At 38.6% G+C, this 11,505-nt stretch overlaps 1 protein-coding gene and 1 long non-coding RNA gene across 8 annotated transcripts in view; one reads left to right on the top strand and one right to left on the bottom strand.

Moving 5' to 3' along the window:
- JAK2 (Janus kinase 2) overlaps window positions 1-11,505 on the bottom strand; it is a 91,524-nt gene that overhangs the window by 59,494 nt on the left and 20,525 nt on the right. Inside the window, exon 1 of one of the 7 annotated variants that reach the window (XM_065046025.1) lies at window positions 5,801-5,819. The exons of 1 other annotated variant lie outside the window; for it this stretch is intronic. The gene's annotated coding sequence lies outside the window, so the exon portion shown is untranslated. Of the gene's footprint in view, window position 1; window positions 495-3,971; window positions 4,282-5,800; window positions 5,820-11,505 lie in introns of those variants that run through there. 5 more of the 7 variants (XM_065046022.1, XM_065046021.1, XM_065046023.1 and 2 more) reach the window with 5 other exon arrangements.
- On the top strand, window positions 568-1,863 carry LOC135577295 (uncharacterized). Its single transcript, XR_010468977.1, has 2 exons — window positions 568-731; window positions 1,029-1,863. It is a non-coding gene; the product is annotated as an uncharacterized LOC135577295 (long non-coding RNA).

Below are 11,505 nucleotides of genomic sequence, written 5' to 3'. Positions count from 1 at the left end.
CTCTTGGCTCAGCCTCTGAAGACCTGTCCGTCCTCCTCTGGCAGGCAGCGATGTCTCAGGTAAATGTTGGCTCTCAACAGCTTAACTGTGGAAGAGAGACAACAGCTAAGACGCACCACTTGCCATAGTTCAGTACTTCTGATGGCATCAGATGTTCGACAAAGTTCTTTTTCCTCTCGGACTACAGGAGTGCTCTGGAGTTTATTAAAAAAAAAAAAAAAAAGTATCTTCTAGGCAAATAAAAACACAACTATTTCTTCAAGCGGAGTTATATCCTGGTAGAAGATGCAAGGTTCTCTTCCTCCACAGAAGATAAGGGGTTTCTGACAACAAATATTTCTGTGAGGAAAACCAGCCGTAACTCTTTCCAGTTGCCACTGGCTGTTAGGATAAGTTGACCAGCCTGAGGCTGGTTCAGGAAGCTTTCCCCAGGACCTGGATTTTAAAAAAGTAAACCCTTTTGGACTTTCCTTCAGAGTTCTGTCATCTCCCTTTTCTTGCCCTCTTATCTCACTTCCTCAGCCTGGCAACTTCTCTCCTCAGAGGCCAGTGGAACCACTGCCTCTACAGCAACTGTCATCTGTGTTTACACTGTGCAGAAACTCACCAGGGCTGAAAAGTGAGAATTTTCTTCCTGTGAACCAGGAGCAGAAGATACGTGGCGGGGGGGAAGGGCAGTGACAGTGCTAGTCTTCTGTAGGCAAGCAGGAGGTACACAGAAGGAGGAAGAGGTAATGTTGAGACAAAAAGTAAACCCAATGTTTTAAAACTTCCTTTCCCCCCTGTGGGTTAAGACATTTGCTTTTCTTTGGGGTTTATTCTCTTCCAACACAGCATAAAAGAAGTGGGGAAAAGAGAAACAAGTATAGGAAAATCCTGATCAGAATAACTTAAGTATGAGAATAACTTAAGAAAAAAATGTTACTGAAACCTCAAAAGACACATGAAGAAAATTTGCAATCACCTTATGTATAGTGAGAAATAATTGCACAAAATGGTATCACCATGACTCTGCTATATCGTTCTAGGTGAGACAGCACCTTCAGCTGCAACAACCAGAATATCATGAATGAGACTACTTTTCTCCCCGACAAACTTCCAAATCTCTACCTTTGCAGACTAAAAGTACAATTTTACACTTTTCCATACAAGGTAAAGTACCAAGGAGAATATAATCACAACCCCAGCCACCTTTTATACAGCTAAGAAAAAAAAAAAAAGCTTTTCGTAACATGAAGATGTTGTCCCTGCTGCTCTCATTTTGTGGGTTCTTTTATTGCTGTTCTCTCCCAGCATCCACAACCTGCCAAAAGCAAAGGCTGAAGTGGTCTTGGACAGGAACGCTGCATAATGTGCTGCTTGATAAAACATGCATGACCTTGTTTCCTGTAACATTTTTCAGTGAAAAATGTGGGGGAGGGAAAGACTAGTAAATCTGAGACACAGTCATCAAAAATGTGAAAACATCTGGACAAATGAAGTTATCCTCTACTTCTATCCCAGCTTTTACACCATCTGAAGAGAACCTGAAAACCTGCTTTAACAAATTAGCATTCTGCAGAAATAACTGTCAACATGTAAACAGGATAACGTTTAAGTCAGAGTGAATCAGCGATCTCTACCCAGCAGCCCGGAGCACCAGATGCCAGTCTCTTCTTCGGACTCTCCAAAAACACTCTTTTCATCTTACCCTGCTTTTCCAGCTTCAATTTACAAATTGTGTGTATCAATATGACTGACCTGATGCAAATTTCACGTACAAATTCCCTCCTTAAGGTGCAGGGGGTTTCTAGGGGATTTTGGTGGTGTTCCCCCCGTCCCCCACCTTTGAAAAGTGCTTGAAGTGTTGTAGAGGAAAATAAAGCTAACTCTTTACAACAACACATCAGTTACAGAAACCTGGAACACTAATATTATTTATAAGTGCTTAGAATTACCTTTGTAGAAAATATAATTCCATACAATGCCATTTATATAACACATCTTGGTTTTTTATTTTAAATTTTCTTTGGTATTGTAGAAGCAGCTAAAAACCCAGGCAAGATTAGAGCCTGCAGCTCTAAAGGAGGTAATAAAAAACCTGCCTTAAATAAAAAACAAACCCCCTAAAAAACTCACAAAACCAAAACAGCTCCTTCCTTCGCCCCCAATTTAGATCCTATACAGATTTAACAGAGCTGCAAATAGGCATTGTGCACGGACTAAATCACATTTATAAATCCCTACAGAACCAGGGACTGGTCACATAATGCAATACAACAAAACACAAAGAAGTCCCTCTGATACATCCAAGCAACAATCTCGTGAGACAGTGCCAAAGAAGTGTTTGAAGTCAAGTGATTTCTGTAAATGAATGTTTAATTAAATACTAATAATCTAAACCCCACAACTATATAAATGCATTCACAGGCCTATCAAGTAACAATTTAGACTTCAATTATCATATACATAAATATCACAGTTTCTGTTATTCTTTGATAGAAGGGTTGAAGGTTCTTTTTTTAAAAAAAAAGAATATATCCTTTTTTTAAAACACTATTCTAATGCTTCATATTGTTGAATAATTTATGATAGCAGTGTTGACATTTTATCTTTATAATTCAGGAAAATGTACTTGCTTGATAGTTTACATAATGCTTCTTTAATCATCAATGGCCTGAGACCTCTCCACTTGTTCCCTATCTGAAACACCAGCCCGCTTTTTCAAAGATACAGCACTACATGCTTTGCCAAGATCACGTTATCTCTATAAACACAGATTGTCAGAAAAAAAATTAAGCCAAAAACCCCAGGGCTCTGAAAGTAAACAAAAGTTTGTCAAAAATTATGCAGTTAGTGGAGATTCTTCAAAATTCTAATGAAAATGACAGGGAAGTCAATAATATCTCCACAATATCTCCAACATGTCTAACATTCTGTGTTCTCTTAAAAAAGCGGGGGGGGGGGAGGTGGGGGGGGGGGGTGGGATAGGGGAGATCGATAGACTGGTGCTTCCCCCTTTGCCCCCCCCCCCCCCCCCCCCCCCCAAAAAGTCATATGATCATCATATGTGTCCAGTGCTTACAGAACTCTGTTTTGAGTATGATTATGCAATTCAGTTGTATGCTTTACTTTTAAAGAAAAATAAAATATTTCCAATTAAGATACACTTACAAAGGGCTCCCTATATTCATATTTCAGAAATTGGGGAAATACGCAATGAGAATGATACAAAACTTTTTTTTCAGGATTCTTGACATTATATCCTGAAAAAAATGTAAGGAAATTGCACAAAGCAAGACTGTGGGAATTGTGCCCCAACAGATCAAAAAGCTCCAGCCTGACATAGATTCAAGAAAACAAAACAATACAAAACCACCACCACCACAACAACAAAAACCAGAAAAGCAAATAATTCTTTAAATAGGCTGAATAATAAATACCTATTTGAAACACTTATATTTTTTTTTTTCTCTCAGAAACAAGAACACTAAACTACTGGCACAAACAGTCAAGAAAGCAATAGATTCTCTATTTCTTTATTTTAAAACATAAAAACTACAGGCACTGTTGCAAAACAGGCTTTCAATAAACTAGTGTTACTGAACTTCGTGGAAGAGGAAAGCCAAAATGTAACTGGTCTATGACATACAGAAGATCAGATAAGAAGATAGAGTGTTCTTTTCTGGATTTCAAAATGTGCTGCTATAGATTGCGCTATTATCAGTTCCTTTACAAGAAAGCATCATAAAATAAAGATGAAACATTTATACCATGACCATATTTTTAAACTGATAAGTCATTCATAAAAAAGTTAACTACAAAATTCCCACCGAACAATTATTCAACTATTCTTAAAAGCCCATCTGATGACAAAAGCCTGGGAGAAGAAAACAAAACCACCAACAACTGAAAACTCTCAAGTCTGTCAGTAAAGAAGTCAAATTGCAACAGAAGCTTTGCCCCTGAGCCCTGAAGTCTGGGGCTTTCACCTGGATTTCAATCTCAGAGGAGCTCCCACTGCTCTGAAGAAAGTTCTGGGGATGTAGCGAGTCAGAAATGTGAACCAAGACAGATCAGTTCTTTCTGCTACAGCTTGCTCCAAGTCAAAAATCATATTGTTTCAATCTTGCCTAAAGGTTGTATTCTCCCCACCCACTTTTGGATGGAAAATTCAAATCTACATAAGGTGAACTCTTGAAAATTTATGATATTCTAAATAGCAGAACAGGATTTTCCGACATCAGTCTCAAACTCACAAGCTACTTCAGATCATTTCAGCATATTATACACGCTTAGTTGCAGCTTCAACATATGCTCTTCCAACTAAGAACTTCAGAGCTCTCTGCCAGGGTTGGAACAAGCTGCTGAAAAGGAGCAGACTTGCATGGCTCTCAAGAACCAGTCCCCAAAACAAAACAGAAAAAGATTTAAGGATTCCACACTATTTAACACGTGGGTAACAAAGAGATGACAAAAACAAGCTGTGACTGTGATACAATTGCAAACCTGGCTATTCCCCCAAAAAAGGCCTGTTAAAGATACTGCAGTTCGGTAGTTTTTATTTAATTGAATACAATTTCTTTTAATTAGGTAATTGGGACGTCGGGACCTACGTCTAGAATACAAGTGAAATACAGTGTGCTCCAGATGAGTTTTTTGGCAGCTTGTGAAATACACCAAATAAGACATGTCTTCAGCTGAACTAGTCACTTTAAGAGGTTCTTGCGCATACATTTTCAGGTATAAGACAAATTGCTGAGACCCACTGAAATCAGTGAGAAGTTTAAAACCGACCATGATCTCTCCTCTCCTTATGCATGCTTTGAGCTCCTGAAGCCATACCTTACCAAGCTCCAGACTACTATAAATACCATTAGTTATTTCATTTGTTAAATGTATATTCCAATTAGCAAACTAAATTCAATTAAAAATGTCTGAATGGACCACTTCTGACCAGGCATCCCAGTATAAATGAATATTCCCGTGCTCTCTCCTGCCCTTAAGCACTTGTGACATCTGCTTACCTACCAGTAAACAATATTTTAAATATATTTTTTTCCTTAATTGTACATAGTAAGGACTTTGACCGCTACTACATGCAAGAAACAGTCCACCCACACCTAGATTCAAACTAAACATCATTATATTTGTCCGCCAATTCATCAAATAACTGAATTGAGTTTCATTTTGTTAAAGCAAATAAGGTCACAGTGCAATTATATCTATCTGACTGGCACACAGACAACAGCAAATGTAAGAAAACTCCACCCATATAACAGGAGAAGCCAGACAACGGCCTTAATTTTTTAGATCACCAATAGCATTCTTTGGTACCAAATTAATTTAAAAAGAAACCCCCACAATCCGGCACTGCTGTAGAAGACAGTATGCTTCTGTCAGTGGCACACTTAGCTTCAGTGCCACCAGACTGCCTGGAATAGTGGAAGTAATCTTTACCTATTTGCACAAGTTCGTAACTATGCACAGTAAACTTTATATTGTCAGTCTGGATTGTGCTTCAGTACTAGGATGTTTTACATAAAAGACTGTCACCTTTCTTATTTTCCAGATGTAATGGAAGTACAAGGGTCTAAACTATTTGCCTAAGTTCACACTGTGAGAAACTGGTAGATCAGATATAAACAATTATTTGTTTCAAAAAATAATTAATACAACAAATTTCACTGTGAAGGAAGAACTACCTCAGAATTCCTTTCAAGGAAGGTAAATTAAGTAACACCATAAAGGATGTGCCATTGAAATCTTCAAACTGCTTAAACATTGCAAAAAGAAATCAATTTTTAAATTAGATCCTTACCGTAACTCTCCCCATACGCAGTGCCTCAGTTTAATTTTTCACTTTTTGTATATAGAGGAAACCTCAGGCAAAAGGAAGAAAAAGAAAGTCCTGAACACACAGAGTTCAACAGAAAGGGCATGTGTAAGAATAGAAAACAAACCATACCAAGGGGAAAAAAAAAAATTGAGGGAGAGGCATAGATGGAATATATTTAACACATCTCAAAGTAACATGACGCAATGATTATGCAAACTATTCAAGATTTCCATTCTTGATTACTCTTCAGAGTTCAGTAAAAAAAGAATTAGGTAACAACCGTGACACTACTGCGAACATCTCTGTTGAAGCCTGTGTGTGTATTGCTCAGTAGTACCTCACAGGAAATCAAGATCTCAGTCATGCCTTCAGCAGAAACAGGATTCTTCATGACTCTGCGGTACTGATCCAGTCCAAGTGGTATTACTATGTCAACTTAATGCCTCTGCATTATTCCAAGCAGTAAATAAAACAAGTGATCTGAAAGAAGTTAAGTTTACCTCACTTCGGAGATGCTGCTTCTCCCACCCTCCCGAAAACTGTTCATAGACAATACCACTATTTAACACTTTACCTCATCATACTGGCACAAGCCGCATACGTCACCATGACCATATGCAAGGATAGTATAAGCCGGGGCAGATCCTGCCAGTCACTTCAGACAGACAGAATTGCAAGTGATACCGAAATTTCTTTTTCAGAAAGAAAGTTAAGGTGATTTGACGACTGCCACAATCCATAAAGGATGTTAGACATTCCTTAAAACCAAAATAATGTAAGAAGTGGTACAGCACAACAGAGTCTTCCCATGCTATTCCTTTTACCAGCCACACGCTTTTGTTGACAGCAAGACAGCATAATGGAAGGATTCATCCTCTGGTGAAGGACTCCATCCCATCTGACATGGAACCTCCCTAAAGCCAAACTATCCTTTTCTCAGACTATGTCCTGTTACGCAATGTATGCAGAGCAGCTGAGTCACACCTAAAGACTTCAACCCATTTTATGGGTTGTATAGAGCCTCTGCCAGAAAGCAAAAAAGGAGCGGGCAAAATGAAAAACAAGCAAATCTTGGGCAAAAAAATAGAATCAAAAGAGAGAAGAGGACAGAATGACAGGTATAATGAACAGACAGTTAAGGCAAAATTCAAGATCTTCTACAAAGATTTGAGAATCACTTACTCTAAAACCTGAATGTTGCTTAAATAGTCCAAGTTTGGAATGCATTATTAGGTCAAAGCACAGATTAGTAGGCCAAGTCTGAGCCCCAAAGTCTCAAAAGACAGCTGCTTTTCCTCTTTCGCTGTTCCTTCCCACTAAGCTTCTCTAATGGAGAGGAATTATCCTCTTACCTTCCACCCACAGCTGGGTACAGAATCAAGCTGGAATTTTAACTGAAATAACCTCAGTCACTTAGCATCTAGTTGACCTTTTTAAAAAGTAATTAAAAGTTAGCAGATTGCTAGGCAAGCATAATCTTAATACACACACAGTAAAATGTGACTGTGCATAGGCAAATGAAAACAAAACAACAACTAGTAGGTTGGAACCTGCTTGATGTCAGTAGATACAAGGATGATACATCATAACTACTGAACATGACCAAAAGTCTGGACTCCATTGATTCCTAGAAAAATCCAAAAAGAGGAAGGAAACTAAGGCATCCTGCCACAATCAACTTCTGCCAAAGCATTCTGTTTCAACCTTTGGAAATGTAATTGAATGCAAAGGAAAACTTGGGGAAGAAATTGAAACTACTACCGAGAAGAAAATACCTTCTTATAGCTATTATTTGCTGGGAGGCAGTGACAGATACCAGAAGGATGAGATACTCCATGAGAGAAAAGGAGCAGAGTAAAATCACAGAAGCCTCAGTTCAAGTAGGAAGACCAAGACAGCACACTGAGTCATACGGGGGACAGAAAATCTCCTGCACTTTCACTTTCTTGCCTTGTAAGAAAGAGCATATAGTACTCTTTAATTCTCCTCCTAACTCTGGCAGATAGGTTCCAAACTCATCCAAGTAAACCAATTTTTGTGACTCCCCTCCTAGGACTCTCCCTTTCCCAGTTCCCTTAGGTTCTGTGAGTTGCCCAGCATCCTCAGACTACCAAATCAGATTCTGCAGAGCATACTGTAAGAATCATATCCCATACCACAGGGTAAATTAACTAATTTTTCATTCCCATGGTATCCAAATCATAGCAGAAATAAGCAGGAATAGCTGCTGTTAAAAAATATACCACAGGTGGTTGGGTGGATTTTCCCCCCCTTCTTTTTGGAGGGAAGGAGAAATTACTATTTCAATTCGTACCAAATATTTTTCAGTTCTTCCATCACCCTCCAAACAACATTTATTTATTCCCTTAGAGTGCTGGAAAAAGTTGAAGAAGGAGGATTCAGTCACATTGCCCAGCCTCAGAGGGCGGTGATTAGGATTTTCAAGACAAGAATTTCAGTAATTTTTTCCCCTTTTAAAGGTGAGAAGTAAATGGAAGACACCTCAAAGGCAGCTAATGCCTTTGAGCATTAAAATTACAAGTGCCACCCTCCTGTTGCTGACATTTGCAGACCCTTTTTATTATGAAGGTAGAATAAATGAAACCTATAAAATAATATTTTAAACAGATAGAAAATAAAAAGCAATAGGAGAAAAGATCTTTGGGGAAAAAAAAAAAAGAAAAAAGAAAAAAAGAAAAAAATATGATCAGAGGTGGGAGTTAAAAAAAAAAGAGGCTTAAAGAGTCTTTTAAGGAGTCTTTCAGTAGAGCACTTGAGCAAGACCAAGATAATACAGATGCCCAAATCACCTTTTGACCCTTCTCATTGTTTGTGCAGTGTGCAAAAATACCAGTAAAAGTGGCTGTTATTCCTCAATATACTTGAGCCAGCATGGCAAAAGAGGGCATGCTACACATATTCCCAATGACAGAATAAAGAATGTTTAGAGTTTCAGTAACTGATTAACGATACCTGTTGCGGAGCCAACTATTCTTACTGAAAGAAACCAGAAGAGTTACTACTTGTAGCAACATGCTCCTCCAGAAGAACAAAGCAGCTCTAACTCCTGTGGTTCCAGCCAGGAACCTTTGTGATACACCACTCTCAAGCAGAATGGAGAGACAGGGAAGTAGTTATGTTATTTTCCTATCACCTGGAACATACAATAAGCCAAACTAGAAATTATAAGCATCTGGCTATCTCCCAAGTGCACACAAAACAGAACTGAATAAATGGTTCTGCACAGTCCACCAGTTCACATGCGGATTTCATGTCTGTTCAAATTTTTCTTGGCAGGCTATGCAAACATCTGCTCAGATTAAACAGTATGTATATTTTCTCTATTCACTGAGGCAGCTGTCAAAGTTAATTAAATGCACTTGTTGTAAATCACCTTCCCTCCACTGCTTTATGTATCATTATCACAATAGATATGTATGATGGATTTATGGAAAATTTAGAGATAGGTATCTGCCTTTCAAGTAGTTATTTTTTTCAGCCTACGGAAAGAATTCAAATTAAAGATTATAACTGCTTTTTACTTAATGCACTTGCCTAAACTGCAAGACAAGTGTGGATTTTTTTTTAATTAATAGTATGTAGTTTTTACTACCAGTAAACACTTTTACAATCAGTAGGTGTCACAGCAGAAGAACAGAGTTCATCGCAAATGATTTTGTGATTATTCACAGTTTCCCTAGGCTACCAATGAGATAACCGTTCCATCACCAGTACATCATGCGAATTTCTTACTGAATACTGCCCAGATTCATCTGTCTACTGTACAAGAAAAGAAACTAGCAGAGTGATGCCAAGTAAGTTCCTAATTAATTATTACTACTTTATACTTCTCTGGATGTTGCTCACAGTGATTGCTTGAAGCCCAGTAGCCACTGCGGACATACAAGACAACACAATAGCTTCTCCATAATGCCCTGTGTCCTACTCTTAGCACCTATCATAACACACATCCTTCCCCTCCTCTTGAGCTTCTACTTATTTCAATTCCATATCATCCAGTTATAATGTTTAAAATCTTTTAAAAGAACAAAAAAAAACCTCATTGTATTTTTGAAACAAAGTAAAATAAGTTAACACATTTTCACATTGTCAGACCATAGATTAAATTAATTTGTACTGCCTAATCACACTCCAACTACAGTGAATAGCTAAACATTCCCATTTCCAATGTTTGTGGAAAACTGTTAATACAATAAATTATAACTGTTAATGCAAACAAACCAAATTAACATTCTGTTGGGCTCATTACTGTAATAAGAGATTTTTATGCTTCTCCACAATGCCCTGTGTCCTACTCTTAGCACCTATCATAACACACATCCTTCCCCTCCTCTTGAGCTTCTACTTATTTCAATTCCATATCATAACACACTCACCCCTAAACAAACAGGTCTCTCTAGCTCTCCTCACAGCCCAGAAAACTGCAACTACTGATCCCTGGTGAGCTTCTGTTGCTTTCCTGTCTTTGATCTCCCACAGAGCCAAGGGAGGCATTGTTACAGTCTGCCCAAGATACTCCATCAAACAACATTCTACTCTCTGACAACACACTTCTCCTCTACAATCTTCAGCCCCACAATTCTACCTGCCACCCATACCACAACTTCTCTCCATCAGCACTGGCCACTTCTCATTCAATTTCCTTTCAGTTATTTTCTCAATATAGTCAAATGATTATCAAATCTCTTTGCTCACCCCTTTATTTCTGCCGCCTCCTTTCTGCCCATCCCCTCATCTCCTCTCACTCCAGCATCTCCATGAGTTTCTGTTTCCACTCAAGCTGAGGATCACCTTGCAGCTGATCAGCTTGAACTTCCAGTACATACTGTTCTTCTCTCACATGGTTCTTTTACAAGGAAAGACACATTCTCTCCAGCATAACTGAATCGCATGCTGCTTAACTTAAACTTCAGACCCCATTCTCCTACCTCTGCTTCTTCCTGTCCTGACTTCTTCCTAGGGCAAACAAACTGCTAAATGGTCTTATGTGTATACCCTTCCCCACTGTTTTTTCCTTTCATTACTTTTCCTCTACTTGATGATGTTACGAATTGACATATCTGTCTGATTGCATCCTTCAATCTCTGTATTTCCACTAATTCCATTCCATTTTCTGACCTTTGTCATTCTCCCCTCTTGTTCTACTCTTCCACGTTCACTGGCAGTTCCTGTTTCCTACTCATCCCCCACCAGACAAATGCAGAAACCCAGCCTCCCTGTCCCAATTCCCATTTCAAATAACAAACCTCTTCTATACTGGTTCTCTTGCCAAGAGGTGCTCTTCATGAAACATCCATCATACCAGTGATGCATTTGCATTCCATTTCCATCTTAAGATTCTAACACACATACACACAAAAAGAAGAAAAAAAACCTAAAAAGGTATTGAAGTGCTGCTTGCCAACGTGACCATTTTTGCCCCTTGCCCTTTCTCCTCACCCAGCCACATTTGCTGTATACTGTCTTTTGTGTAGCCTAGGCCAGTTTTTCTGTTCTGCATTTGTATATCACGATGCAGAACCCTCTGCCAAGTTTAGACCTTCTGAGAAGTTGGACACTTATTATATCTAGGAAAATACCTTATAAGGAAAATATTACACAATTAAAGCTATCTAATACGCTCAGGGAAGTCTTGTAGGACACATACAACTGCTTGAGCTCAGTAA

The sequence above is a fragment of the Columba livia genome, chromosome Z (assembly GCF_036013475.1).
Source record: "Columba livia isolate bColLiv1 breed racing homer chromosome Z, bColLiv1.pat.W.v2, whole genome shotgun sequence".
Taxonomy (NCBI): domain Eukaryota; kingdom Metazoa; phylum Chordata; class Aves; order Columbiformes; family Columbidae; genus Columba; species Columba livia.
Note: the sequence above shows the minus strand (reverse complement) of the source record. Positions and strands in the feature narration are given on the sequence as shown.